Genomic DNA, 7,104 nt, shown 5'->3' on the forward strand with positions numbered 1-7,104 from the left:
AAACTGAAAAGAGAAAAACCATGGTGGGAAGCCTACCCACAGGCAAATGATACTTTTGTAGAAAGTATGTGTTACAATGAAGGGCCTGCACTTGCAAGAAGGCACATTGCCTAGAGCGTACTACTCATTACAAAAGAGTCTCACTGAATACAAAGAGGATACAACCATCTCAAGATAAATGGACAAAAATCCAATAGAGTGAACTGCTAGAAATAACATCTACCATTCCTGATTACAGTCCCAGTTAAGCTTAGTGTCGGAGGACTAAATCCTCTTTTGAATATAATTCGCTCACCAATGATTGACCAACTCCTCTACCTAAATGATATTACAATATTCACACATTACATTCCTTGACCATGACTTTTCCAATAACCATGATACGCTACAAAGATTTTCTACCTCTTATTTATACAAACCCTAAGGCCTAAAACAATTAGGTCAGCCACCTAAAGATATTACAATAAGATCATTACATGATTCCATATTACAATAATATGCCACGTCGGCTTAAGACCAAAACAATAATAACAAATTCATAAATCATCTCAAGGCATCTGGTAACGTGTAGAGCACACGTTAGCATGATACCGGTCCATAACCTAGATAGGTACCAAACCTATTCTGGGTCCACCATGCCAAAGCAATGTCTTCAAACAGTTGAAGCACAATCAAAGAACATCTTCAATGTCCTGAAATCCATGAAGAAGCTGCACCAACACCAACTATGCATCCTGTCACGATTCCTCAATGAAAGATCTATCGGTAAAGCCTTAAACTAGTGCTAGTAAGGGTTTACCAGAGTGTATGATAGCATCCAATTACCAAGGAAATACCAAGTAACCAAAACATGCTGATGGAGCATATAACACATGAAATCAAACATACTTCACTGATCCAAACATGTCGGAACTATCCAACAGATAGTCTCTTCTACCGGTAATACTAGATCTTCTGCCGTTAACCAAAACTTGTTTGTTGGTAACCAACCATAACAGCTAATGTTGACATCAATGACAAAAAATCAATGCATCACATAATCAATTCATCCATAATGCCAATAATATCCCCCTTTGGTATTCATGGCAACACTAGATGTGAAAAACATCTAAGTACCAAGAAATGCCAAACAAGTCTCCCCTTGTGGAAGACAACCAACAATCAATAGCTCTCCCCCTGTGAATGATATCTCTATAAGGTTATGAATGATTTTTCACATTACTATCACTCCCCCTTTGACATCAATGCCAGAAACCTGACAAAAATACCAAAGAAATGATATAAACCTCTAAATCTCAAAGCTGACTACTCCCCCTAAGTAGTAACACCACTCATCAATGCCAAAATGATTAGTATCTCTGATAATACATGTTGGATTGATGACAAACTTCATCAATCAAGTCTCTGTTAGAGGGGAAGAAACCCCTAACCTATCTCTCAAATACTCAAATGATTCCTTAGACAACGGTTTAGTGAATATGTCTGCAATTTGTTTTTTAGTGTTCACATAAACCAATTTGACTTCCTTTGCTTCAACCTTGTCTTCAGAAAGTTATACTTTATTGAAATATACTTAGTCTTAGAGTGAAATGTCAGATTCTTAGACATATCAATAGCTGCAGAGTTATCACAGTAGATAACTACCGGTTCACTATAATTTACCCTGATATCCTTAAACATTTGCTACATCCACAAGACTTGAGTGCAATTAGTTGCTGCTACAACATACTTAGCTTCTGTAGTAGATAAAGAAATGCATGAATTTTTTTTGTTGGTCCATGAAACCAGTTTCTTTCCAAGAAAGAAAGCTCCACCAGAAGTGCTCTTCCTGTCATCAGTATCTCTTGCCCAATCTGAGTCAGTATATGCACATAAAGTGAAATCATTTCTGGAATACCATAAACCATATTTTGTTGTTCCTTGCAAATACCAGAATATCCTCTTTACTGCACATTCATGATTTTGATTAGGATTACTTTGATATCTTGAAACAATACTTACTGCATTCATAATATCAGGTCTAGTTTGAGTTAGATATAACAGACCACAAATCATAGACTTGTACCTTGTCGGATTTACCAGTGTAGAAGTATCCTTGATAGATAATTTCTCACTTGTGGCCATAGGAGTACTTACCGGTTTGGAATTCTCCATACCAAACTTCTCCAACAATTTCCTCAGATACTTAGTTTGACAGATAAAAATCCCTTTGTCATTTTGAGTAATCTGTAAACCTAAGAAAAATTTCATCTCACTAATCATGGACATTTCAAATTCATTCTTCATGTTGTTAGCAAGTTTCATGCACAATTTATCTTCTCCTCCAAAAATCATATCATCAACAAAAACTTCAATAATCAGAATATCATTATCAATGATCTTATAATATAGATTACTATCAGCACTGCCTTTAGTAAAACCAAGCTTCAAAAGATATTTATCCAACCTTGCATACCAAGCTCTAGGAGCCTGTTTCAAACCATATAAAGCTTTCTTCAATCTACAAACCATATATTTATCATCTGTCAGTGAAAATCCATCAGGTTACTCAATGTAAACTTCTTCCTCAAGCTCCTATAAGCTGCATAGGCAAGAAATAGTCTAACAACTTCAATTCTATCTACAGGTGCAAATGTCTCACCATAATCAATTCCTTCCATTTGAGAACATCCTTTACAAACCAATCTAGCCTTGTTCCTTATAACTTGACCATCATCATTTAGTTTATTCCTAAAAATCCATTTAGTTCTAGGGTGAACTCACAAAGCTGGTTCCCACTTTTTGGTACATCCTGATTTTTGCTGAAATCATACATTTTTTAGAAAATATAATGATTTAAGCTTTAAGAGGTCCCATTTGAAGTAATTAATTGAAGAGAGTTAGATCAAAGACTCTTAGATCAAAATTTCTTGGATAGAACCTCTCTACTTAAATCATACTTGCAATGGAGTCTCCTTTGCATGTATCAAATGCTGATGAAAAACCAATTTTACATTAGCTTTTGAGGGGTCAAACGAATTCATATAGAAGTTTTGTTTTCTTAAGGATTTAGTCCTTATTATAAGCTTTCCAAATAGTATAATTTTCAGTATATTTAATTTCATTAATATATTTTTATTTTATTTTTTATGAAAATAGGTTTTTCACCGAACATGAACTTCTTTGTTCAATGCATTGGGAAAAATAGTAAAATAATTCTAAAAAATTCTAAAAATTATCTATGCACTAGGTATTGATGTCTTCTTTCTAACAAAAAAAATAAAACTGAATTTTGATATATATAGAACAAGTTATGTGTTCAAACATACACCTATATCTAAATTATAATTAGTCAGACTTCAAAACTTAATAAAATAAAAAATATTCAAAATATCACTATCAAACCAACTTCATGCCTTGGGTATTGATATTACAAACCAAACTTTAAAAGAGATAAGTTTTTATTATTTATAGAAAAAACGTTATACATTTCAGGATGCTCATCACTCTTAAAAAAAATTGTTTGCTGTAAAAAACTACTTTTGAGGGAGATGGAAAAATCAATAAAATTTTATTCAAAAAAAAATTGAAAAAATTATATTTATAATCTGCAAAAAAGATGTTACAAATCACTAGTTTACATCATCTTCAAATTATTAATGGTTTAAAAGTTATAGGTGTCAGAAAGTGAAGATTTTTTGCAACATTTTCATCTAAGTGTCAAAGTTGGTCAAAAAGTGGGAACCAGTTTTGTGAGTTCACCATCCAATAACATTCTTATTTTTAGGTCAGGGAACTAAAGACCAAGTTTCATTCTTCTCTATTTGATCTAATTCATCTTCCATAGCCTTTAACCAATGTTTATCCTTACAAGCTTCAATAACAGTTGCCAGTTCAACTTGAGAAATAAGACATACCTCTTCATTTTCCAATTTTCTTCTTGTCATAACTCCCTTGTTTCTATCTCCAATAATTTGATCTTTAGAATGATTTAATCTTACATACCTTGGTGCCTTTTGAACTTCAGGTTCACTTCTCTGATCATCAGTCACAGTTGAATTTTCTAATTGTGTTGGTGTAACTATCTCAACTTCCTATACCGATTGAGGCATTGTCAGTTCAATTATGATAATTTCCACTGCCAGTTCCCTATCATATGATATAGAATGATTTTTATACTATTCATCCACTTTCACATTAGCACTATCCACAATTTTCTGCAATCTTTTGTTATAACATCTATATGCTTTGTTCTGAATTGAATAACCAAGAAATATCCCTTCATCACATCTAGGACCAAACTTTCCTATTGAATCATCCCTTTTGATATTGCTTTTACTTCCAAAATTTTTGAAATACTTAATAGTAGGTGTATGTCCAAACCATAGTTCATAAGGGGTCTTACCGGTTTCACCTTTGATGTGAACTCTATTGGATGTGTAGACTGTTGTACTCACTACTTCTCTCCAATAGATATGAGGCAATTTGGCTTCCATCATCATAGATCTAGCTGCATCCAAAATGGTTATGTTCTTTCTTTCAACTATTCCATTTTTCTAAGGAGTCCTAGGTGTAGATAGTTGTCTCCTGATTCCATTTGTCTCACAATAGCTATTAAATTCATGATAAGTGAAATCACCACCATGATTTGATCTTAGACATTTGATTTTCAATCCAGTTTCAGTTGCAACCTTCGCTTTAAAGATCTTGAATTTCTCAAAAGCTTTAGACTTCTCCCTTAGAAAAGTCACCCACATCATTCTAGAATAGTCATCAATAATCAACATGAAATACCTATCACCTTGAATGCCTCTAGTCCTTGCTGGACCACATAAGTCAGTGTGAATCAAATCAAGTACATCATTAGATTTATCATGTATGCTCTTAAAAGAATTTTTAATTTTGTTACTCAATTGACATTCCTTACATACTGGATTACGAGGCTTCATAATCTTAGGTATATCTCTAGCTACCTTAGTTGAACTGATCTTAACGATACAATTAAAATTAACATGACACAACCTCTTATGTCATAGCTAACTCTCATCAATATGAGCAATTAAGCATGTCTTATTACCAGTGTTCAAGTGAAAGATATTACTTCTTGTCTAAATACCGGTTGCAATCTCCAATCCAATCTTGTTAATGATTTTGCATTTTCTATCTTTACATTGAAGTTGAAAACCCTTATCAACCAATTGACCAAGACTCAAAAGATATTCTTCAAACCTTCTACATAATAGACATTATCAATGTTATGCTTGCCATCCAAAGAAATAATACCTCTACCTTTGATCATACATGCCTTGTCATCTCCAAATCTGACTTAATTGCCATTGTATTCTTGCAGGGACAAAAATTTCCCTTTATCTCCAGTCATATGATGTGAACATCCACTATCAATTACCCATTCATCCTTATCTTCAACTTTTGCTCCTAGGGTTTTTTCTTCATTCTTGATAACTGGTTTTGGTTTATGTTCCTTCAAAGCATAGAACACCCATTCCTTTCCATTTCTAGATCCACTAGCAGAGTATTTTGTTAGTTCATCTCCGAAGTCATTAGTTACTCCTTCCTCATCTGCTACATAGCATTGTTTACTCTTCTTGAATCTATATTTGTTTGGGTTAGGCTTAAAACATTTCTTAACTCTTTCCTCAAAATTTGCATTCCTTTTAGGATATCTAGATGCAAAATGATCAATCTTATTACATGAAAAAAATTTAAAAGGTGCTTTTTCTTCATACTTACTTCCAGTTGGTCCTTTGGGTACTCTTCTAGAAAATAAGGCTTCAAGTTGCTCAAGTTCTTCATCTTCTTTCCTCATGTCTTCCATTTTTTTTTCATATAGGGATTTCCAATTGCTTTTTCCAGTAGATGTTGATGATGATGCATGGAAAGAAAGTTTAGACTTTGCAGCTCCAGAAGATCCAAATTCTTCAAGCTCAAAAGAAGATAATTTTCCAATCAAAATGTCTCTGTTAACTGAAGTGTTTGCCATTGTCATTAATTTCAGTTGTGTTCATCTTGTAAGACGGTATAAGGGCTCTCAAGACTTTGGAAACTATTTCATCTTCACTTAGAAATCCTCCACAACATTGAATTCCCATAACAATCTCATTTACTCTTTCCATAAACACAACAGTTCTTTCATTATCTTCCATTTTCAAGTTTTCATATCTTACCCGGTAACCATCAAGTTTAGCAATTTTGACAGTAGGGTCACCTTCATTCAGAGTTTACAATTTGTCCCACATAACCTTAGCCGATGATTTGTCAGTCAATCCCATGATTTGCTGATCAGTAAGTGCACACAAGAGGGTTTCTCTAGCTCTGCAATCATTTTCAATATTCTTATCCAGGTCTGTAGGAGCAGGATTGCTAGATGTCGGATCATAAGGTTTGTAACCTTTCTCAGTGATCTCCCAAATATCCTTTCCAAGACATCTAAGATGAGTCTCCATTCAAATTTTCCATATCCCATAATTTGTTCCATCAAGCTTAGGGATTTCTCTTCATAAAATAGTTGTCGGTGGATTAGAAGTGTTAGTTGCCATAGGATCTACCTCAAGCAGTTAAGCTTCTGCAAAAGAGGACCAAAGCTCTGATACCAATTGTTAGGATAACCGGTGAACAACTGAGAGGAGGGGGGCCAGGGTGAATCAGTTGTTAACAGATTATAACTTTTAATCCACAATACAACCTTAAACAAATCAAGTATCAATAAAGAACATACAAATGCCAGTAGGAACAGATACTGGTAAACAATACAACCTAACAATTAACCAGATAATCAATACAAAGAAACCATACCACATAACACCATGATTTGTATGTGAAAAACCTGGAAAGGGAAAAACCACGCTAGGAAGCCTACCCATAGTCAGATGATACTTCTGCAGAAAGTATGTGTTATAATGAAGAGCCTGCACTTGTAGGAAGGCACACTGCCTAGAGCGTACTGCTCATTACAAAAGAGTCTCACTAACTACAGAGAGGCTAAAACCATCTCAAGATAAATGGACAACAATCCAATAGAGTGAACTGCTAGAAATAGCATCTACCATGCATAATTACAGTCCTGGTTAAGCTCAGTGTCGGAGGACTAAATCCTCTTCTGAATCC

Source organism: Cryptomeria japonica, chromosome 9 (genome assembly GCF_030272615.1).
Source record: "Cryptomeria japonica chromosome 9, Sugi_1.0, whole genome shotgun sequence".
In the NCBI taxonomy this organism is placed as follows: domain Eukaryota; kingdom Viridiplantae; phylum Streptophyta; class Pinopsida; order Cupressales; family Cupressaceae; genus Cryptomeria; species Cryptomeria japonica.